The sequence below is a fragment of the Cyprinodon tularosa genome, unplaced genomic scaffold (assembly GCF_016077235.1).
Source record: "Cyprinodon tularosa strain WSP-4 unplaced genomic scaffold, ASM1607723v1 ctg1259, whole genome shotgun sequence".
In the NCBI taxonomy this organism is placed as follows: Eukaryota; Metazoa; Chordata; class Actinopteri; order Cyprinodontiformes; family Cyprinodontidae; genus Cyprinodon; species Cyprinodon tularosa.
The window spans coordinates 5,001-29,323 of record NW_024038069.1 but is presented as its reverse complement, the minus strand read 5'-3'; the positions used below and the strand labels follow the sequence as shown (position 1 = coordinate 29,323).

General features: G+C 40.4%; 1 pseudogene; it reads right to left on the bottom strand.

Annotated features, from left to right (window-relative positions):
- Positions 1 to 1,978: 1,978 nt before the first annotated feature.
- LOC119777644 lies at positions 1,979 to 8,710 on the bottom strand (annotated as a pseudogene).
- Between the last annotated feature and the right edge of the window lie 15,613 nt (positions 8,711 to 24,323).

Below are 24,323 nucleotides of genomic sequence, written 5' to 3'. Positions count from 1 at the left end.
CTCGTCCTGTTGGATCTCAGTGCTGCATTTGATACAGTTAATCATAATATTCTTTTAGAAAGACTTAAATATTTTGTTGGAATTAAAGGAACAGCACTAGACTGGTTTAAATCTGATCTATCTGATCGATTTCATCTACAGGTTTACTAGTGGTTCCTAGAATTTCTAAAAGTAGAATGGGAGGCAGATCTTTTAGTTATCAGGCTCCTCTCCTGTGGAACCAACTACCAGTTTTAGTCTGTGAGGCAGACACCCTGTCTACTTTTAAGGCTAGGCTTAAAACTTTCCTTTTTGATAAAGCTTCTAGTTAGAGTGGCTCAGGTTATCCTGAGCTATCTCTATAGTTATGCTGCTATAGGCTTAGACTGCTGGAGGACATAGGGACCCCCATTTCATCATTCTATCTCTATTCTCCCACTCTGGGTCTAAGATCGCTCCTAGATACTTATACTCATTGACAAGGTCAAGTTGAACTCCATTAGGAAAATATTTGAACTGGTTGGTTCAATATGACGTTTTGAGAAGTACATACAGACAGATTTTTGTGTTTAACATCAGGCACGAATCCTTGAGCCAAGAATGGGTGGATGATAAAGCAGTTGTGTTGTGATTCTATATTTAAATTCTATTCCCAGCCAGCTGGGAATTTATGTTTCTGATACTTTAAGATGTTTATTACCCTCCCCTGTAGGGGTGGTAAAATATCTTATTTAATCTGATATTATTTCAGCTGTTATATACTGTTTATGACACACAGTCCTACTAACTGTGTGTTAGAACAATAGATGAAAGAGTGATTCGAGCACTAATCATGGTCAAACAGTTATTTCTGCACATACATGGAATAAATTCACCACAACTTCTGTTCAAAATATAAGATTTATTAACAAAAATCATTCAGCTCCAAGTCAAACATATTTCAGTTTAACACTCTCAACCAAGACTAGTAAAACTAAACTAAACTAAACTAACTACTATGTACAAAGAGGAAGGGGGAAACGGTTGAAAACCATATTACAGTTTAAGATGGATTCTGTGTTTGAAACCAAAGTTTATCTGGAAGAATTTGGGATCTGATCAAATTAGCTTTTCACTAATTTAGAGAAATTGGAATGTTTTCAGACCAATTCACAATGCAAATCCATGAGGTGAATAAAACATTATTTGAAAAAATAATGTTTTATTGAATGATTTGCTTAATGATTCTTTACCCTCTTTGAAATAGCTAGCAGCGAATAGACATCAGGATTCCACTAAATGACTCTTGGTCAGACTTGGTAATGGAAATGAAATGAGCATCTGAGGAACACATGAACACTAATGTTATATCAGTTTTTAAATCCTTAGTGAATAAAGCTTGTCTAAGCTTTAGCAACAGCTCAACACATATTCCTGTAGCATAGCGTAGCATGCAGTCCATTCTTTAGCATCAGTTAGCGTTGTCTTTACTCAGCAGTAAACACACGATATGATTAGCATCATCAAAAGACACATTGCTTGTTCTGTCCCTAATCATGTCAGACCTGCAAACCTTTTTCCATGTCAATTTGGAAAGCTTGAGTTTCATCCAGTTTTGCAGCTCTGCTGTCAGGGGCTCTTTGTCTCAGTCTCACAGCAGGGGTCCCCTCAGTCTCAAACCCAGGGCATGGTCTTCATCCAGTTTGGCTCTGTAAGTTCTGAAACTCAAGAGAAATGTGTTGCAAAAGTTCTGTTTGCAGCAGTTTGGTTCTGAAAGGATCTGACTCATCCGTGATGGTTCTGGAGATCTGGTTCCCCTGGGGCCCGCATCTCCACTGTGGGCCACAGTGGGCCCCAGCTTTGAGCGCAGGAGCAGAAGGGACCAGGAGAGAGGTGCTGGAGCGGAAGAGCAAAAGAGACAGAATCCTGTGTGCTCTGTGGTTTTCACTGTCTTCACAGGGAGGGGGGTAGGTTTTCACACCTCTGTGACTTCCATGTGACTTGCTGGCTGAAAAAGGGGGGGCTGCAGAAGTCCCCCAGCTGTTATTCACCAAAGCTGCGTTTTCTTCTCTGGTCATCCTATCAGGATGAAATATGGACACTGGTTCCCACTGTCCAAAAAGTATGATCATGGCATATGGCAAAACAGTTGTTAGATCAGCTCCAACTTGTTCATTGTTATTTGCTTTGCTTTACATTATTGCATCATCTTCATACATTTGTGAGCATATGTCTATGCTTGACTTCTTATGTGAAATCTTTTTATTTCAATATAAATTGTTGCATGAAAAATGTTTCTAACCTGTGTGAGTTCTCATGTGTCTAGTCAAATAACTTTTTTGATGAAAACCTTTGCTACAAATTGCACAGGAGAATGGCTTCTCACCTGTGTGAATTCTCATATGTTTAGTCAGATGACTTGTTTGACTAAAGCTTTTTCCACAAATCATACAGGAAAAGGGCTTCTCGCCTGTGTGAGTTCTCATATGTTTAGTCAAATGACTTGTTTGAGTAAAACTTTTTCCACAAATCATACAGGAAAAGGGCTTCTCAACTGTGTGAATTCTTAAGTGTTGATTAAGACCACGTTTATCAATGAAGCATTTTCCACAGGACGGGCATTTGAAAGGCTTCTCACCTGTGTGAACTCTGATATGCCTATTAAGTTCGCGGTTATCAATAAAGCTTTTCCCACAGGACAGACATTCAAAAGGCTTCTCACCTGTGTGAATCCTTGTGTGTGTTAAGACTGCTTTTATACGTGAAGCTTTTTCCACAGGACAGACATTCAAAAGGCTTCTCACCGTTGTGAGTTCTGATGTGTCTAATAAGTTCATGGTTATCAATGAAGCTTTTTCCACATGACAGACATTGGAAAGGCTTCTCACCTGTGTGAATTCTGCTGTGTCTGTTAAGTTTGCGTTTATCAATGAAGATTTTTCCACAGGACACACATTTGAAAGGCTTCTCACCTGTGTGAATTCTGATGTGTCTGTTAAGTTCGTATTTATCAATGAAGCTTTTTCCACAGAACAGACATTCAAAAGGCTTCTCACCTGTGTGAGCTTTCATGTGTCTAGACAAATGACTTTTTCGACCAAAACGTATGTCACAAATCGTGCAGACGAACGGCATCTCACCTGTGTGAATTTTGATGTGTGTATTAAGACTGCTTTTACGAGTGAATCTTTTTCCACAGAACAGACATTCAAAGGGCCTTTCACCAGTGTGAGTTCTGTAATGTGTTTTAAGATGAGATTTCTGAGTGAAGCTTTTTCCACAGGACTGACATTCATATGTCTTCTGACCTGTGTGAGTTCTCATGTGAACCACTAAATGTTCGTTTTTCAAAAACCTTTCTCCACATGTCAAACATGCAAAAGGTTTATCTTCTATTTCTCCAATCTCTTGCTTTAGAACCAGCTGCTCCTCCTGCTCACTTATGGGGATCTCCATGGTCTCCTCTTTTGTCCAGGGATCTTCTTGCTTTAGCTGCTCTTCTTTTATCTGCAGAGGTTCTGGTTCCTCTTGTTCCAACCCGGAATTCCTCTCCTGTTCAGAGAACCGCTGCTCCAAGAAAACCTCCTCTTTTCCAACATATTCCTGATGGTGTTCTGGAAAAACAAACACAAGAGAAAGACTTTCTATTGTAGGCACTTTACTTAAATCATGTGTTGATCAAACCATAGATATAGATAACGTAGGCAAAAGAAAGGACACTTTACTTTAATCATGTCTTCATCAAACTGCATACAATCAGAATCAAAAGACATCTCCCAGCAAGCCCTGCAGCTGTGACATCACAGGGAGTAGTACACACCATTGTAGGAAATGTTCCATTTCTTAGCATTTTCTCGCATGGAATAGCCTTCATTTCTAAGAACAAGAATAGACTGTCAAGTTTCAGATGAAAGTTCTCTTTTTTGGCCATTTTGAGCGTTTAATTGACCCCACAAATGTGATGCTCCAGAAACTCAATCTGTTCAAATGAAGGTCAGTTTTGTAGCTTCTGTAACGAGCTAAACTGTTTTCAGATGTGTGAACATGATTGCACAAAGGTTTTCTAATCATCAAATAGCCTTCTTAGCCAATGAGCAAACACATTGTACCGTTAGAGCACTGGAGTGATAGTTGCTGGAAATGGGCCTCTAAGCACCTATGTAGATATTGCACCAAAAACCAGACATTTGCAGCTAGAATAGTCATTTACCACATTAGCAATGTATAGAGTGTATTTCTTTAAAGTTAAGACTAGTTTAAAGTTATCTTCATTGAAAAGTACAGACATTTCAATGTGACCCCAAACTTTTGAACGGTAGTATATATATATATATATATATATATATATTAAAAAAACTAACTGTTTTCTCACCCCTCGTGGGGTGGTATGTGTCATCCTCAAGCTCGGGTCCTCTACCAGAGGCCTGGGAGTTTGAGGGTTCTGTGCAGTATCTTAGCTGTTCCTAGGACTGCGCTCTTCTGGACAGAGACCTCTGATGTTTTACCTGGAATCTGCTGTAGCCACTCTCCCAGTTTGGGGGTCACAGCCCCCAGTGCTCCAATTACCACTGGCACCACTGCTGCTCTTACTTTCCACATCTTTTCTAGCTCCTCCTTCAGTCCTTGGTATTTCTCAAGCTTCTCGTGTTCTTTCTTCTTGATGTTGCTGTCGCTTGGGATTGCCACATCTATCACTACTGCCTTCTTCTGCTGTTTGTCGATCAACACGATGTCTGGTTGGTTAGCCATCACCTGTTGGTCAGTCTGGATCTTGAAGTCCCATAGGATCTTAGCTCGGTCATTCTCAACTACCTTAGGAGGTGTCTTCCATTTTGACCTTGGGACTTCCAGCCCATACTCATGGCAGATGTTCCTGTACACTATGACAGCTACCTGGTTGTGGCGTTCCATGTATGCACTTCCTGCCTGCATTTTACACCCCGCTGTTATGTGCTGTATTGTTTCAGAGGCATCTTTGCACAGTCTGCATCGGGGGTCCTGCCTGGTGTGGTAGACCCTGGCCTCTATTGATCTTGTACTGAGTGCCTGTTCTTGTGCTGCCATGATTAGTGCCTCTGTGCTGTCCTTCAGTCCAGCCTTTTCCAGCCACTGGTAGGATTTTTTGATATCAGCCACTTCTTCTATTTGTCTGTGGTATACGCCGTGCAGCGGCTTGTCCCTCCATGATGGTTCTCCTTCCTCTTTCTTGTCCTCACTTTCGGTTTTCTCCTGCCTGAGGTACTCACCAAGCCATTTGTCTTTGGGGGCCATCTTTCTGATGTACTCCTGGATCTTAGTTGTTTCATCCTGGACAGTGGTCTTGACACTCACTAACCCTCGGCCTCCCTCGCTACACTTGGTATACAGTCTCAGAGTGCTGGATTTGGGGTGGAACCCTCCATGCATTGTGAGGAGCTTTCTCGTCTTGATGTCAGTAGCCTCTATCTCCTCCTTTGGCCAGTTTATTATACCAGCGGGGTATCTGATGACTGGCAGGGCATATGTGTTGATGGCTTGGATCTTGTTTTTCCCATTCAGCTGACTTTTCAGGACCTGCCTTACTCTTTGTAGGTATTTAGCTGTGGCAGTCTTCCTTGCCATCTCCTCGTGGTTTCCGTTAGCCTGTGGCACCCCAAGGTATTTGTAGCTGTCCTGAACATCTGTTATGTGGCCTTCTGGTAGTTCAACCCCCTCGGTTCTGATCATCTTCCCTCTCTTTGAGACCATGCGACCGCACTTGTCTAGTCCGAATGACATCCCAATGTCGTTGCTGTAGATCCTGGTAGTGTGGATCAGTGAGTCGATGTCTCGCTCACTCCTGGCATACAGCTTGATGTCATCCATGTAGAGGAGGTGACTGATGATTGTTCCGCTTCGGAATTGGTATTCGTAGCCAGTCTTTGTGATGATCTGGCTGAGGGGGTTCAGGCCTATGCAGAACAGCAGCGGGGATAGTGCATCACCCTGGTATATGCCGCACTTGATGGTGACTGGTGCTATTGGCTTTGCATTGGCTTCCAGACTTGTTTTCCACAGCTTCATTGAGTTCTTGATGAAGGCTGATATATATATATATATATATATATATATATATATATATATATATATATATATATATATACACTCACCGGCCACTTTATTAGGTACACCTGTCCAACTGCTCGTTAACACTTAATTTCTAAGCAGCCAATCACATGGCGGCAACTCAGCGCATTTAGGCATGTAGACATGGTCAAGACAATCTCCTGCTGTTCAAACCGAGCATCAGTATGGGGAAGAAAGGTGATTTGAGTGACTTTGAACGTGGCATGATTGTTGGTGCCAGAAGGACTGGTCTGAGTATTTCAGAAACTGCTGATCTACTGGGATTTTCACGCACAACCAACTCTAGGGTTTACAGAGAATGGTCCGAAAAAGAAAAAACATCCAGTGAGCGGCAGTTCTGTGGGCGGAAATGCCTTGTTGATGCCAGAGGTCAGAGGAGAATGGCCAGACTGGTTGGAGCTGATAGAAGGGCAACAGTGACTCAAATAACCACCCGTTACAACCAAGGTGGGCAGAAGAGCATCTCTGAACGCACAGTACGTCGAACTTTGAGGCAGATGGGCTACAGCAGCAGAAGACCACACCGGGTGCCACTCCTTTCAGCTAAGAACAGGAAACTGAGGCTACAATTTGCACAAGCTCATGGAAATTGGACAATAGAAGATTGGAAAAACGTTGCCTGGTCTGATGAGTCTCGATTTCTGCTGCGACATTCGGATGGTAGGGTCAGAATTTGGCGTCTACAACATGAAAGCATGGATCCATCCTGCCTTGTATCAACGGTTCAGGCTGGTGGTGGTGGTGTCATGGTGTGGGGAATATTTTCTTGGCACTCTTTGGGCCCCTTGGTACCAATTGAGCATCGTTGCAACGCCACAGCCTACCTGAGTATTGTTGCTGACCATGTCCATCCCTTTATGACCACAATGTACCCAACTTCTGATGGCTACTTTCAGCAGGATAATGCGCCATGTCATAAAGCTGGAATCATCTCAGACTGGTTTCTTGAACATGACAATGAGTTCACTGTACTCAAATGGCCTCCACAGTCACCAGATCTCAATCCAATAGAGCATCTTTGGGATGTGGTGGAACGGGAGATTCGCATCATGGATGTGCAGCCGACAAATCTGCGGCAACTGTGTGATGCCATCATGTCAATATGGACCAAACTCCCTGAGGAATGCTTCCAGCACCTTGTTGAATCTATGCCACCAAGAATTGAGGCAGTTCTGAAGGCAAAAGGGGGTCCAACCCGTTACTAGCATGGGGTACCTAATAAAGTGGCCGGTGAGTGTATATATATATATATATATATATATATATATATATATATATATATATATATATATATATATATATATATATATATATATATATATATATATATATATAAATAAAAGACATATGTTTCCCCATAACTTGTCCCCAGGATCAATTCGAACAAATATTCTGACCTGTTTGTTTACTTCTGCAGCATTTTCATCAGGCAACCATGCAGCCACCTAATCTCTCCAGACAGCTGTGCTGTGGACCCCATTTGTCACTAATTAATCTGGTAGATTGTTTACAGATTTCTTACTTTTTTCTACATGAAACCATATCAACCAGCCATGACGTGTGATACCCACACCGTAGTGGTAGCTGTAAACTCTGGGATTTAAATTCTACTGTGAAAACATAAAAAGTAAAGTTTTGTCATCAGCAGGTCAGATTTTACTAGCTGAAATGTACCTAAATAAATATATTTGACCCCCTTTGTAAATATGGGGCAGTAAAACCAGTACAGGAGCAGGTCATTATGGTGTCAGAACTGGAAATTACATCCAGACTGAACACAATAGAAATAAAAATAAGACGTTTCTTTCCTTAAACATGTGTGACCAGATACAGTTCACCATACAGGACAGAGTTATGGTGTCTCTAAAAAAAAAAAAAAAAAACACTAAAAAAAACTACCTTTGTAGATACTTTTGTCCAAGCAAGAAAATGAAGGAAAAGTGAGAGCAAGCTCATAACAAGAAAATAAGTTTTAGTCAGAATTAGAATAATAAAGTGAGAATAGTTGGAAGGAAGGAGGAGAATCTGTGATGTGTTTGGTTCTGAATGATTGGCCTCTTTAATGGATTTATATTTACATTCAGGAATTGACATAATGGGTGAACTTTCTCCTCCATCCTGCAGGTTCTGATTTATAGCTTCTGGATCAGCAGGAGAAATGACTCCATGTGAGACAGATTCTTGTATTTTTCTCTACACTTGTTAACAACAAAAAGAAAACGGAAATATATTTCTTAGATTAAGAATATGTTTTTATCAGGCATCTACACAGCCAGCTATGCGTTATTAGCAGCTGCTGAGGGAGCATCAGGTGGTACCTACCTATCCGCTGTAGGATGATCTGGGGGGTCTTGGTGAAATCCAGCAGTCTGTGTTGATCGTCCATCTTCTCCTCCTTCATCTCAGCTAATCTTCCTTTAATCTCAGGGATTATTTGTCCAGCAGGAGTTAACTGCTGCCTGATAAAGTCTGCTTCCAGCTGGACTCAACACATTCCCCTGCAGCCTCTCTGCAATGACTCTGTTCCATTTTAAAGGCTGTATCGCAGGACCCTGTGTTATATCAAGCCGCGCCTATGGCAAGCCGAATTATGGCAAGCCAAAAGGACCAATAATCGTCCGTACAATAACGCGCGGTTCCAACCTGTATTGTATGGCAAGCCAAGAAGGTCATATTTCGCATTGAATTCTCGCGTTAAGATTGAAGTTAACCCGCAAAAAACGCGCGTTCTCCCGAGATTACGCCGCTTTTTACGCCGTCTTTTACCAACAAGCGCCGCCTTTTACGCGCGTCATGATAGTAGTACCGCAAGACGCGCGTATTCAACGCGCGTTGTGTCGGTCAGAACGCGCGTTAAATACGCGGGTTGTGGCTTGCCATAGCGCCGCCTTTTACGCGCGTCATGATAGTACCGCAAGACGCGCGTTGAATACGCGCGTTGTGTCGGTCAGAACGCGCGTTGAATACGCGCGTTGTGTCGGTCACAACGCGCGTATTCAACGCGCGTTTTCCTAATATGATAATGATGTTCTTCCTTCTTTTCCCACAGCCAATGCATTTGAACTGGTTGCATCCAATCTCTGATCAAGGCAGCCAGACCAAGAAAGTTCAGCACAGATCTGCTTTGTGGAAAACTGCACAGAGCTCAATGTTGCAGCATTGCCAGAATTCACTGCATTGCCATTTCACAAACCTTAATGTTAGGAATAAATCCACTACATACACTTTGCTGTTATTTTGAATCCATTCCATGCCTATTTTCATGTAAAAACGTTTTGCATCAACATGCATCGCCAAGTAATGTTTTGTATTTACAGGTATTACTAGGAATGTTTCACCAACTACCACCACCGAGAGGTGGCGTGGTGGCATAAGTGATTGCCTTCAATGCAAACGTTTTGCTTCGTGGCAGGTTCGAGTCCGACTTTTCCCTTTATATTCTGTCTTGTCTCCAACCAAGCCCATTTATTTATTTATTTATTTATTTTCTGAGAATATAATCATAAATGTAGCCTACTTCACTGTTTTTGATCCATCGCCATGCATTCTGTCATGTAAAAACCTTTTATATTGTACTAATAAAATGACAATAAAGGGGACACTTGTCTTCCAGAAAATGTGTCGGTCTGACTTGTTTTCTGAATATTTTCCTGCATATCACTAACCTTTTTCCATAATGCTTTATACAACCATGGAGCAACTGCTGTTAAAATTAAATTAAAAGGAAAATTTCTTATTAAAAGTGTTATTAGTGCAATGAGAAAAAACTTGCTTAGTTGAGCCAGTGGAGGTTTGATAATCCCCATAGCTCATGTTCTCTGTCTCCTACATATACATATAAATATATATATATTATATAATATATATATATATATATATATATATATATATATATATATATATATATATATATATATATATATATATATATATATATATATATATATATATATATATATATATATATATTAACCACGTCACATAAATGTTCTTTCAGTCTGCAGATGGCGCCATATAACGAGTAGGCTACTGGCAGAGCAGCAAACAGGTGTTTGCACCAAAGCTGTACAACAATATAGGCAAGTTGTGTCTCTTTTTCAAGAGAGAACTGGATACTGGATTCTTTCATCTTTTTTATTTATTATGAACTATTATCTATTTCCCACTACCTTTGACCACTGGTCAGTACCTTTACTTATGTGTACTAGAACAAGATCCAAATGTGCAATAGTGTAATTACATTTTCATTGTGGAGTAGGAGACAAGGTATGGATGCAGCACCTTCCATTGGGGGTGTATCCAGAAAACAGGTACTACGTTACTTAGATGTTACATTTAATTTTAACAGCAGTTGTTCCGTGGCTGCAGAAAGCATTATGAGCTTGGGAAAAGGTTAGTGATATGCAGGAAACATACAGAAAACAAGTCAGACAGACACATTTTCTGGAGGATAAGTGGCCCCTTTAATGTCATTTTATTAGCACTATGTAAAAAGTTGTTACATGACAGAATGAATGGCGATGGATCAAAAACAACAGAGAAGTGGGCTACATTTATGGATTATATTCTTGGTTAAAGGCAAGAGAGAATATCAAAGGCATAGGTTGGATTTCAGCTTTGGCAGGAACACTATTGGTCTTCAGTTTCATTGGTCTAATGTCATTGGTCCTTTGCAAAAAGATGCATACTCTTTTTTTTAATGCTTAATGTGAGCATCAGGCTTTGATGTGTTTAAAGAGAACAGCATAATTTCTTCCTAGATTAATACAAATCTTATAAGCACTACACTCACTAGATGCTGTTTAGCAATGTTTGAAGCATCACTGGCTCTGATCAAAGTGCAATTAGGACTTTTTCCACTTTGAAAATGTTTGCATTTAAACTTACCAGTAAGACAGAAGGTAAACACATTCCTATTTAACCAAATATAGTCTAAATATGCCTGTTATATGTTGACGTATCATGTGTTTTCTTTTGAAGATGTATAACTGTACAGAGGTAAACAGGTGAAACCCACTCTTATTTTTTTATCTAATATGCTCTCTCTGTGTCATGCAAAATAATACATTCAACGGACGGCAAATAAATGTATTGTATTTACATGTGCACTGGAACTATAAGAGGAACTGACACTGAGGATTTTGAAATATTAACTTCACTATACAAGTTGTACATCTGGGCTGTAGTTAGTCTATGTAGCCCATTTCATAAATTTGTTCTATGGCTAAAACAATTAATCACATCTATCAATAATTTAAATAATCGTCAACTGATTTAGTAATTGATTAATCAATAACTGGAGTATAGAGCCAATAAAATGTGCCTTTAAGCCAATAGAGCGACCCACTTAGAGCAGGAATTATACCAAGATTATGAAAAAATATGTAAACATTTTGCATTTAGGACAAAAAAAAAGTTTTAGTCTGTCAATATTCTCCATCCAGAACTCCTCCAGAGGAAACGTTTCTGTTTCACCTGGGGTCATTTCGTAAAAAAATCTACTTTAAGGAACATTTGGGTGATCTGATTATTAATCAATTCATCAAAAAAATTATCAACAGATTAATCAATTTGCAGAATAATCATTAGTTTCAACCCTTATTTTATGGTAACGTTCCAAACACATTTCTTCCATCATGCAGCACTGAAGGGCAGCTGCTTCCCCCTGAGGCTGCCCTGCATCATTATATCTGTTTCCTACAATCATATAATGTTTCTATTATACAAGTGCGTTTATAATAGTAAAGGATTAAATGTAACAGCCTTTTATCATCATCCTATATTGCTTGCTGTTTAAATAGCTCCTTATGTCTATTTTCTTTTTTAGTGGCATCATCTATAAACACAACACTAAGAATCAGCCAAAGTTTATTCAAATATAAAATCACTTTTAACAATTATAAAAGACAATATAACACTATCTTATCTGTAATGTAATAGTATCCAAAATAAACAGCCAGATTGAAGCATTATTTACCAGAGATTAATGTACTAATTTACTTATAGACCGTGTGGAAATCTAGAAAAATTAATAAAACATTAGTTGGCGATACATGTTCATGCAAAACATTTTTACGTGTAAATAGGCATGGAATGGATTCAAAATAACAGCAAAGTGTAAGTAGTGGATATATTCCTAAAATTAAGGCTTTGTGAAACGGCAATGCAGTGAATTCTGGCAATGCTGCAACATTGAGCTCTGTGCAGTTTTCCACAAAGCAGATCTGTGCTGAACTTTCTTGGTCTGGCTGCCTTGATCAGAGATTGGATGCAACCAGTTCAAATGCATTGGCTGTGGGAAAAGAAGGAAGGACATCATTATCATATTAGGAAAACGCGCGTTAAATACGCGCGTTCTGACCGACACAACGCGCGTATTTAACGCGCGTTCTGACCGACACAACGCGCGTATTCAACGCGCGTCTTGCGGTACTATCATGACGCGCGTAAAAGGCGGCGCTTGTTGGTAAAAGACGGCGTAAAAAGCGGCGTAATCTCGGGAGAACGCGCGTTTTTTGCGGGTTAACTTCAATCTTAACGCGAGAATTCAATGCGAAATATGACCTTCTTGGCTTGCCATATTATTGTACGCGAGCGCGCGTTTTTTACGTCACCGCGCGTTTCCAGCCAGAACGCGCGGTGACGTAAAAAACGCGCGCTCGCGTACAATACTTTTTTTTTTTTTTTTTTTTTTTTTTTTTTTTTTTTTTTTTTTTTTTTTTTTTTTTTTTTATTTATTTATTGTGTTGTTTTTTTTTTTTTTTTTTTTTTTTTTTTTTATTGAACAAAATGTATACAAATTCTCGATGAGGTGCAAGAACAATACAACATAGATAGAAAAAGTAAAACAAAAAAACAAGGGGCTAAGACTAAAAACAAGCACATAAAACAGTAAGGCAATTGAATAATAATAGAGCAGGGATTTAAAACAAAAGAAAACTTGAGATACTGGCAGTTACTTTTCTTGCAGAAACAGATTTCAAAAGTTTCAGTGAGGTGAAATAAAGTTTAAATTGGTTAAGAAAAAAATCAAAACAAGGAGTAGAACCTCTCCATTTACAGCAGTGTATGTGATATTTCACAAGTAAAAAGATAATATTAACCATGTCAGATATTTTACTATCAAGGCCATCAATATAATATAAAATGTGGGTGATGGTTATCTCAGGAATGTCATCAATTTTAAGGGATAACCAATTTTTTACGTCGCTCCATAGTTTAAAAGAAAAGGGACAGGAAAAAAAAAGATGATTAAGGGATTCTTCTGGACCATCACAAAAAACACAACATGCTGAATCAAATTTAAATCTTTTGTGCAAAAATTCAGCCACTGGGTAAAAATTGTGAGAAATTTTGAAATGAGTTTCTTTAACTTTTGGTGAAATTGGCCATTTTACGTACTTGGAGAACGCATTCTCAATTATAGACAAATTGGTTGTTTTTATTAAGATATTATTATTGTAATCATTAAATAATTTAGATTTGAAGGCAGTCACAAGCAGAACATTGTTGCACTTTGAATCGGTCACACTATATTCTCCAATTTTTAATTTGGGTAAAGATGAAGTGACATTTGAGTATCGTAGAGTGTTTTGGATGAGATGGATCAGAGCTACAGGGATAGCTCTACATACTTTTAAATATTCATTACAAGAACAGTTCAGTTCAAATTTGTTAGTGAAATCACTATGATTTAACAACATACCATTACTATCCATTAAGTCAGTTACAAATAAAATACCTTTTTCATACCAGTCAGTTTTAAAAATAGATTTTCTATTTATCAATATTGACCTGTTATTCCACACTACAGATCCATGTGGGGTAAAGTTGTGGGTAAATATCATTTTCCAAAAGTGTAAAACTTGCCTGTGAAAATTAGACAGTGTAATATTAATCTTGGTTAATTCAAAATCACATTTAAGCAGAAAATCCAAGCCACCAAGCTTATTAAATATAGATTTAGGAATATGAAACCACATTGAATTGGAATGAGACAAATAGGTCTTCAGCCAGTTTATTCTAAATGAGCCAATCAAAGCCTCAAAATCTAATGCTCTAATTCCTCCTTTATCATAATCTTTAATAAGATCAGATCGTCTTAAATAGTGAGTTTTGTTTCTCCAGATAAATTGAAAGATTATTGAATTGGCTTTCTTAATATTCTTGCCAGAGATAAAAGCAGAATGGCACGGGTAAATTAATTTAGACACTCCTTCAGCTTTGGACAAAAGTACTCGTCCAAAAATAGTCAGATCTCTAGTTAACCAATGACTCAAGGATCTCTTCATACCATCCAAGCAACTACAAATGTTTTCCTCCTCTCTTCTAATAATGTCCTTTGAAATCAGCATTCCCAGATATTTAACCTCAGACTTAACTGTAATGGAGGCAACAGACGTCTCAGAGCTAGAATGGATCGGCAAAAGTTCACATTTATCAATATTGAGAGACAAACCAGATGCGCTAGAAAACATTGAAATAGATTTTAGTGCAACATCTACCATAGTTTTATCTCTTAGGAAAATTGTTGTATCGTCAGCAAATTGACTAATCTTGAATTCCTTATCAAAAATTTTGATCCCATGTAAATTAGAATTTTTCATAATTAGTAAGGTTAGCATTTGAGTTGTTAATATAAATAATTTAGGTGAAATTGGGCAGCCCTGCCTGATTCCCCTTGACATAGAGAAACTAGGGGTCAAACTCGTTCCCAGGGAAACAGAGCTACTTATATCAGTATAAAATAATCTAATTATACTACAAAATTTTTCCCCAAAGCCAAAATATTTTAAGGTTTTTATTATAAAGCAGTGTTCCAGTGAGTCAAAAGCCTTGAAGAAATCCAGGAATAAAATAAAACTCTCATCATCAATAAAGCTACGATAATCAATCATATCAAAGATCAGTCTAGTGTGATGATGGATATTTCTTCCTTTTAAAAAAGCTGATTGGCATTCATTAATAATTGTTCCTAATCCACTGTTCATGCGATTGGCATAAACAAGAGCTAAAAGTTTATAATCTGTACATAAAAGAGTGATGGGTCTCCAATTGTTTAAAGATAAAGGGTCTTTTTTAGCTTTGGGGATCAGAGTAATCAGACCTCGTTTCATGGTGGGAGAGAGATTATTGTTTGAAATACATTCCAGCAGGGCCTCAAATAAAAGTTTTCGTAAATCTTTCCAAAAGAAAGTATAAAATTCAGTGGTTAACCCATCAAGGCCTGGAGATTTCCCTTTTGCCATTTGTTGCATTGCTACGTCAAGCTCTTCGATTCCTAAGTCATCTTCCATAAGGTTTTTAAAATCAAGGTTAATTTTTTCATCAGATTCCTGGATTTCATCAAAAAAAGATTGGCAATTGGATTCTGAATACTTAGAGCAATAAAGATTACTATAAAAATTTCTAATTGCTACATTTATTAAATCCAGGTCTTCAGTGATACTACCATTAATAATTAGTTTCTGAATCTTCTTTTTGGACTGTCTCTGCTTCTCAAGATTAAAAAAATATGATGAGTTCTTTTCACCGTCTTCAATCCATCGAGCCCTAGAGCGAATGAATGCCCCCTTTGCTTTATCTAAAAAAACATCATCAAGTTGAGATTTGAAACTATCAAGCTGACTCAGCTCTTCGGATGATAAAACTGATTTTGAACATAGAGAATTTATATTGCTTATAAGTTGGGAATGTTTCTGTCTCCTCAGCTTAGAAGCAATTTTGCCTGTCTTTATTGCTGCTGTCCTAACACTAAATTTAAACCATTCCCACTTATTTAAGGGCGACAGATCCATTACTGAAATATCTTCAATAAGTTTCAGGACTTCTGAACAGAAGGTTTTATTATTCAGTAGATTACTATTAAACTTCCAAGTTACGTTTGAAGGTAGTTTGGATTTATTCAGAGAGAGAAACAAGGTAACTGAACAATGATCTGTTAAAGGAGCTGCTGAAATTTCACAACTTGAAATATTATTTACCAGATTATGAGGGATTAACCAGTAATCTAGCCTGGAGCATTGGCCATTTCCCGAAGGGTTGAACCAGGAGTATTGTCTGGTATTAGGATTTCTAATTCTCCAGCAGTCTGTCAAATTTGTATTAGAGATTAAATTTACAAAAATATCATCATAAATATGGTGTTGTCCCCGAGAGGGCAGACGATCAATGGATCCATCTGGAGCTACATTAAAATCTCCTCCCAAGATAACCTGATCAGTGGAATATTTTATTTTCCATTGTTTTATCTTCACTCCGAGGTCGGTAAAAAATATACTATTCATTGCTTTATTGTTGTATCCATATACACACACCAAAATGATCTTATTTCCATCAATCTCCACTATTGCAGTTACCCAGTGGCCATTTGTATCACTGATATGTTCCAACAAAGAACCTGGGAATTTATAAAACATAATCACAACCCCAGCTGAATGCGACGTACCATGACTAAAATAAATTTGATCCCCCCATTGAAGTTTCCAGAATTTAGCTTCCTCACTTGATGAATGAGTTTCTTGCAGAAAAAAACAGTTTGCCTTTTGCTCTTTGCAATAAAGATAAATAGCCTTACGTTTGACAACATTTTTTAAACCCCTAGTATTAAGTGAAAGTAAGGATAACATGCAAAAAACACAGTAGTTGTACAAAAACTACTCACAGGAACGATGAGCAGGAACGAGATAACATAGCCAATAATAGCTAAATGGAATAGTGCAATAGCCCTTTAAACAAATACAAACATAATATACCATACCGGTGAAAGTAAAGAAACATGGCGGTGTAATTAGTCCGGGTCCACTCTTCGATTATCGATCAGGGCAAAACCCTCCCTCAGGTATGCACGTTTGCCTCGGCTCCTGGCTTCCTGAACCAGGGGCCACAGTTTAGCCCGGGCAATTCTGTCCTCCTTAGAAAAGTCCTCCTTGAAACTAATGTGCATTTCTTTACAAACTTTAGCATCTTTGGACTTCCTCCAGACCTCATCCCGCATGGTTCGCATCCCGAACTGAATGATGACGGCTCTGGGACGGTTGTTGGGCGAACCAGCGCCAGCTTTTTTCCCCAATCTGTGAACGGTGTCGACTGTATCACGCAGCCGATCCACGGAGACAGGAATGATCCTAGTGAGAATCCCAATGATGGTTTCCCGTACATCCTCGTCGTCTTTCTCGGGCAGTCCGGTCACCCTCAGGTTCCAGCGTCTCTTGTAACGAGCCTGGTCTTCACAGGAAATCCTCAGCACTGCATTTTCTTTTTTGAGAAGGTTAACTGTAGCATGGAGCTCTGATATGGCTTTCTTATTAACCTCAATGGCGACAGTATTAGCTACTATGCGTTTGTCAATGCTTTTTAAAATTTCAGTCTGATTGTCCATCTTTGTGTTAAGTTCTCCTATCGCACGAAGAATGGCGTTCGCTGTGTCCTCCTTACCGTCAGCCTCTTGTAGCTTCATTTTTTTCTTGTTTTTGTTTTTTATGGGTGTGTGATCCCAATTCACCTTTTGTTCTTTAACAGAAGGATCAGACGTTGCCCCGACCGATTCAATTTCTTCTATAATATCTTCGTCACAAGCCTCTTGAAGAGCCGATAGATTGTAGTCGTGGTCTGACATGCTAACTTCCATCGATGAATTGCAAAACGGAAAAAAGGAGTAAGAAGGCTGAAAGGGTTTCAAAAAGTGGTTGAACTAAGAATAAAAAACCTAAAACGTTTAAAAGCAAGGGCTAGAGCACAAAATTTGGGCTAAATCAAGGCTAAATAATAACTGTATTTTAGAGCCTGCAAAAACACAACCTCTCACTCCGCCATCTTAGGACCTCCCTTCATATTCTCGCTCGCGTACAATACGTGCGGTGGCGTTTTTAGCATATTATATTATCAGGAGGTTGTCTTTTAGGTGCTCAGCCACTAGATTTAAAGGCGTTTTACCCAATAAGAACACTGCAGCACCAGACACAACCAGGAGATCCCTGATCGTTGGGGAAAGGCAGAAAGAAGATGCACCTTCCTTTCTGATCCTGTCTAAATCCTGTTTAGTTCAATAATAAAGTCTGATATTACACAAAACTCACTCTGCTTGTTCTCCCTACGTATGCCCTTGGTGCAGAAGATAATTGGAATCTAACAGAAATGTTATTATTAATTCTGAAAATGAATATAAATACAAAGCATACAAAAAATGCAGCTTTATTAGGTGACCTGGTTTATTTTATTTAGCTTTTAATTTCTTTTCAACATTTAGTTCTAGTACTTGGCTTGTGCTTTGGTAGTTTCACGTTTAAAATGACAAAAGAAATATGAAAAAACTTTTGGTCGTCAAGTTGTAATACTCTCATATGACAGCAGATGGTAGTGAAAACCAAAATTCATGAGATTAAATGTTTGAAGTCAATTTTTAAACGTCTGTCTACCACTTTTTTGTGATTTGAATCATCAGTGGCCGGTTTAAACATATTAAATTCCCAAGAATGCAAAGTGAGCATGAAACTATACCATTTTCCAGGGAATAAACAGTATTATGTGATGCTATGCTTCATTTTTTTTGTCTGTATGTACTGTTTTATTATCTTCGTTTCTTTCTTTAAATGCCTCAGTACTACTGTTTGTATTATAACCTAATTTTACAGACTGTAAATTAGTCTAACAAAGCTTAGTCAGAATCCTGAATTAAATTGTCACACCAAATACAGTATAGCTTGCTGATATTCAAAAATACAATTTCCAACTAATCTAAGTTTTACAAGTTGACAAGGAGTAAGCACTAGCTCAGATATTTGGTTCCCTAATCCTTCACACACCCCAGGTCATCAAGATCTCCCCTCCTGTGTTCCTCCAACCAGCTCTGCTGCTCCTCTCCTATCGAGCACATCCTTGAGGCCATTTTTGTCCAGATTACACCTTAATTACACTTGTATGCTTAATTTATACACTTTATTTGGATGATGAAGTTATAGTTTCAATGTTTCAATTTGTCCAAATGACTGTTTTGTTTCCGGTGGTTTCAATGAGAATTTCAGTTCTGCCTCCTTTATATCAATTTTAAACATCATAAACATAGCATTCATTAACTTGTTTATGAACTGTTTTATTGTAGTGGAGATCCCTGCATCTCCGCCCCGGAAATGTGCATGGGGGCGATAGATAGATAGATAGATAGATAGATAGATAGATAGATAGATAGATAGATAGATAGATAGATAGATAGATAGATAGATAGATAGATAGATAGATAGATAGATAGATAGATAGATAGATAGATAGATAGATAGATAGATAGATAGATAGATAGATAGATAGATAGATAGATAGATAGATAGATAGATAGATAGATAGATACCTTAAAAAACCTCACACAAGAGTAGAGGTAATCCATCCTGAGGATAATCCCAGCCAATCAGATACCGTTCCCCCCATATTAGAAAGGGGGAACACTATATGACAGGGTTTATAGGCCCTGCAGATACAGTTACCCCTGTCTAACATGGGGGGGAACACTATCTGACAGGGTTTATAGGCCCTGCAGATACAGTTACCCCTGTCTAACATGAGGGGGAACACTATCTGACAGGGTTTATAGGCCCATCAGGTACAGTTACCCCTGTCTAACATGGGGGAAACACTATCTGACAGGGTTTATAGGCCCATCAGGTACAGTTACCCCTGTCTAACATGGGGGGGAACACTATCTGACAGGGTTTATAGGCCCATCAGATACAGTTACCCCTGTCTAACATGGGGGGAACACTATATGACAGGGTTTATAGGCCCATCAGATACAGTTACCCCTGTCTAACATGGGGGGAACACTATATGACAGGGTTTATAGGCCCATCAGGTACTGTTCCCCCTGTTTAACATGGGGGGGAACACTATCTGACAGGGTTTATAGGCCCACCAGATACAGTTACCCCTGTCTAACATGAGGGGGAACACTATCTGACAGGGTTTATAGGCCCACCAGATACAGTTACCCCTGTCTAACATGGGGGGAACACTATCTGACGGGGTTTATAGGCCCATCAGATACAGTTACCCCTGTCTAACATGGGGGGGGAAAACACTATATGACAGGGTTTATAGGCCCATCAGATACAGTTACCCCTGTCTAACATGGGGGGGGGGAACACTATCTGACAGGGTTTATAGGCCCATCAGGTACTGTTCCCCCTGTCTAACATGAGGGGGAACACTATCTGACAGGGTTTATAGGCCCATCAGGTACAGTTACCCCTGTCTAACATGGGGGGAAACACTATCTGACAGGGTTTATAGGCCCATCAGATACAGTTACCCCTGTCTAACATGGGGGGGGACACTATCTGACAGGGTTTATAGGCCCACCAGATACAGTTCCCCCTGTCTAACATGAGGGGGGGGAGACACTATATGACAGGGTTTATAGGCCCATCAGGTACTGTTCCCCCTGTCTAACATGAGGGGGAACACTATCTGACAGGGTTTATAGGCCCATCAGGTACAGTTACCCCTGTCTAACATGGGGGAAACACTATCTGACAGGGTTTATAGGCCCATCAGGTACAGTTACCCCTGTCTAACATGGGGGGAACACTATCTGACAGGGTTTATAGGCCCATCAGATACAGTTACCCCTGTCTAACATGGGGGGGAACACTATCTGACAGGGTTTATAGGCCCTGCAGATACAGTTACCCCTGTCTAACATGAGGGGGAACACTATCTGACAGGGTTTATAGGCCCATCAGGTACAGTTACCCCTGTCTAACATGGGGGAAACACTATCTGACAGGGTTTATAGGCCCATCAGGTACAGTTACCCCTGTCTAACATGGGGGGGAACACTATCTGACAGGGTTTATAGGCCCATCAGATACAGTTACCCCTGTCTAACATGGGGGGAACACTATATGACAGGGTTTATAGGCCCATCAGATACAGTTACCCCTGTCTAACATGGGGGGAACACTATATGACAGGGTTTATAGGCCCATCAGGTACTGTTCCCCCTGTTTAACATGGGGGGGAACACTATCTGACAGGGTTTATAGGCCCACCAGATACAGTTACCCCTGTCTAACATGAGGGGGAACACTATCTGACAGGGTTTATAGGCCCACCAGATACAGTTACCCCTGTCTAACATGGGGGGAACACTATCTGACGGGGTTTATAGGCCCATCAGATACAGTTACCCCTGTCTAACATGGGGGGTGAAAACACTATATGACAGGGTTTATAGGCCCATCAGATACAGTTACCCCTGTCTAACATGGGGGGGGGGGAACACTATCTGACAGGGTTTATAGGCCCATCAGGTACTGTTCCCCCTGTCTAACATGAGGGGGAACACTATCTGACAGGGTTTATAGGCCCATCAGGTACAGTTACCCCTGTCTAACATGGGGGGAAACACTATCTGACAGGGTTTATAGGCCCATCAGATACAGTTACCCCTGTCTAACATGGGGGGGGACACTATGTGACAGGGTTTATAGGCCCACCAGATACAGTTCCCCCTGTCTAACATGAGGGGGGGGAGACACTATATGACAGGGTTTATAGGCCCATCAGGTACTGTTCCCCCTGTCTAACATGAGGGGGAACACTATCTGACAGGGTTTATAGGCCCATCAGGTACAGTTACCCCTGTCTAACATGGGGGGAAACACTATCTGACAGGGTTTATAGGCCCATCAGGTACAGTTACCCCTGTCTAACATGGGGGGAACACTATCTGACAGGGTTTATAGGCCCATCAGATACAGTTACCCCTGTCTAACATGGGGGGAACACTATATGACAGGGTTTATAGGCCCATCAGGTACTGTTCCCCCTGTTTAACATGGGGGGGGAACACTATCTGACAGGGTTTATAGGCCCACCAGATACAGTTACCCCTGTCTAACATGAGGGGGAACACTATCTGACAGGGTTTATAGGCCCACCAGATACAGTTACCCCTGTCTAACATGGGGGGAACACTATCTGACGGGGTTTATAGGCCCATCAGATACAGTTACCCCTGTCTAACATGGGGGGGGGAAACACTATATGACAGGGTTTATAGGCCCATCAGATACAGTTACCCCTGTCTAACATGGGGGGGGGAACACTATCTGACAGGGTTTATAGGCCCATCAGATACAGTTACCCCTGTCTAACATGGGGGGGGAACACTATCTGACAGGGTTTATAGGCCCATCAGATACAGTTACCCCTGTCTAACATGGGGGGGGAACACTATCTGACAGGGTTTATAGGCCCATCAGGTACTGTTCCCCTTGTCTAACATGAGGGGGAACACTATCTGACAGGGTTTATAGGCCCATCAGGTACAGTTACCCCTGTCTAACATGGGGGGAAACAATATCTGACAGGGTTTATAGGCCCATCAGATACAGTTACCCCTGTCTAACATGGGGGGGGACACTATATGACAGGGTTTATAGGCCCATCAGGTACTGTTCCCCCTGTCTAACATGAGGGGGAACACTATCTGACAGGGTTTATAGGCCCATCAGGTACAGTTACCCCTGTCTAACATGGGGGGGGGGCACTATCTGACAGGGTTTATAGGCCCATCAGGTACAGTTACCCCTGTCTAACATGGGGGGAAACACTATCTGACAGGGTTTATAGGCCCATCAGGTACAGTTCCCCCTGTCTAACATGGGGGGAACACTATATGACAGGGTTTATAGGCCCATCAGATACAGTTACCCCTGTCTAACATGGGGGGAACACTATATGACAGGGTTTATAGGCCCATCAGGTACTGTTCCCCCTGTTTAACATGGGGGGGAACACTATCTGACAGGGTTTATAGGCCCACCAGATACAGTTCCCCCTGTCTAACATGAGGGGGAACACTATCTAACAGGGTTTATAGGCCCACCAGATACAGTTACCCCTGTCTAACATGGGGGGGACACTATCTGACAGGGTTTATAGGCCCATCAGATACAGTTCCCCCTGTCTAACATGAGGGGGAACACTATCTGACAGGGTTTATAGGCCCACCAGATACAGTTACCCCTGTCTAACATGGGGGGAACACTATCTGACGGGGTTTATAGGCCCATCAGATACAGTTACCCCTGTCTAACATGGGGGGGAACACTATATGACAGGGTTTATAGGCCCATCAGGTACTGTTCCCCCTGTTTAACATGGGGGGAACACTATCTGACAGGGTTTATAGGCCCATCAGGTACCGTTCCCCCTGTCTAACATGGGGGGAACACTATCTGACAGGGTTTATAGGCCCACCAGATACAGTTACCCCTCTCTAACATGGGGGGGAACACTATCTGACAGGGTTTATAGGCCCATCAGGTACCGTTCCCCCTGTCTAACATGGGGGGGAACACTATCTGACAGGGTTTATAGGCCCATCAGGTACCGTTCCCCCTCACTAACATGGGCAGGAAGACTATCTGACAGGGTTTATAGGCCCACCAGATACAGTTACCCCTGTCTAACATGGGGGGAACACTATATGACAGGGTTTATAGGCCCACCAGATACAGTTCCCCCTGTCTAACATGAGGGGGGGAGACACTATATGACAGGGTTTATAGGCCCATCAGGTACTGTTCCCCCTGTCTAACATGAGGGGGAACACTATCTGACAGGGTTTATAGGCCCATCAGGTACAGTTACCCCTTTCTAACATGGGGGGGGAACACTATCTGACAGGGTTTATAGGCCCATCAGGTACAGTTACCCCTGTCTAACATGGGGGGGGGGGGGGGGGACACTATCTGACAGGGTTTATAGGCCCATCAGGTACAGTTACCCCTGTCTAACATGGGGGGAACACTATATGACAGGGTTTATAGGCCCATCAGGTACAGTTACCCCTGTCTAACATGGGGGGAACACTATCTGACAGGGTTTATAGGCCCATCAGGTACAGTTACCCCTGTCTAACATGGGGGGGAACACAACAATAAATACCATTAAGGAAATGTATATTAGTGTTTCAGGGTGTCAGAAAATATCAGAAAAACATGGAAATTATTCTTTGTAATGAAACCAAATAAAAGAGGAAACTTTTACAATCCATAAGGTTTTTATTTCCGCTTGGTTCATCAATGTAGAATTGATTACATGGATGGAAAACATCCACCCAGAAAATGTATAAGAAACAGTTTTATTAAAATAGGTGGGTTTCCTTCCATCATGGCAGGTAAATAAAATATCTACAACTATCCATACTATAGTTCCATAAAAAAAGACTCAAAGAAACAGTTCAAAGGAAAACTATACTTTAA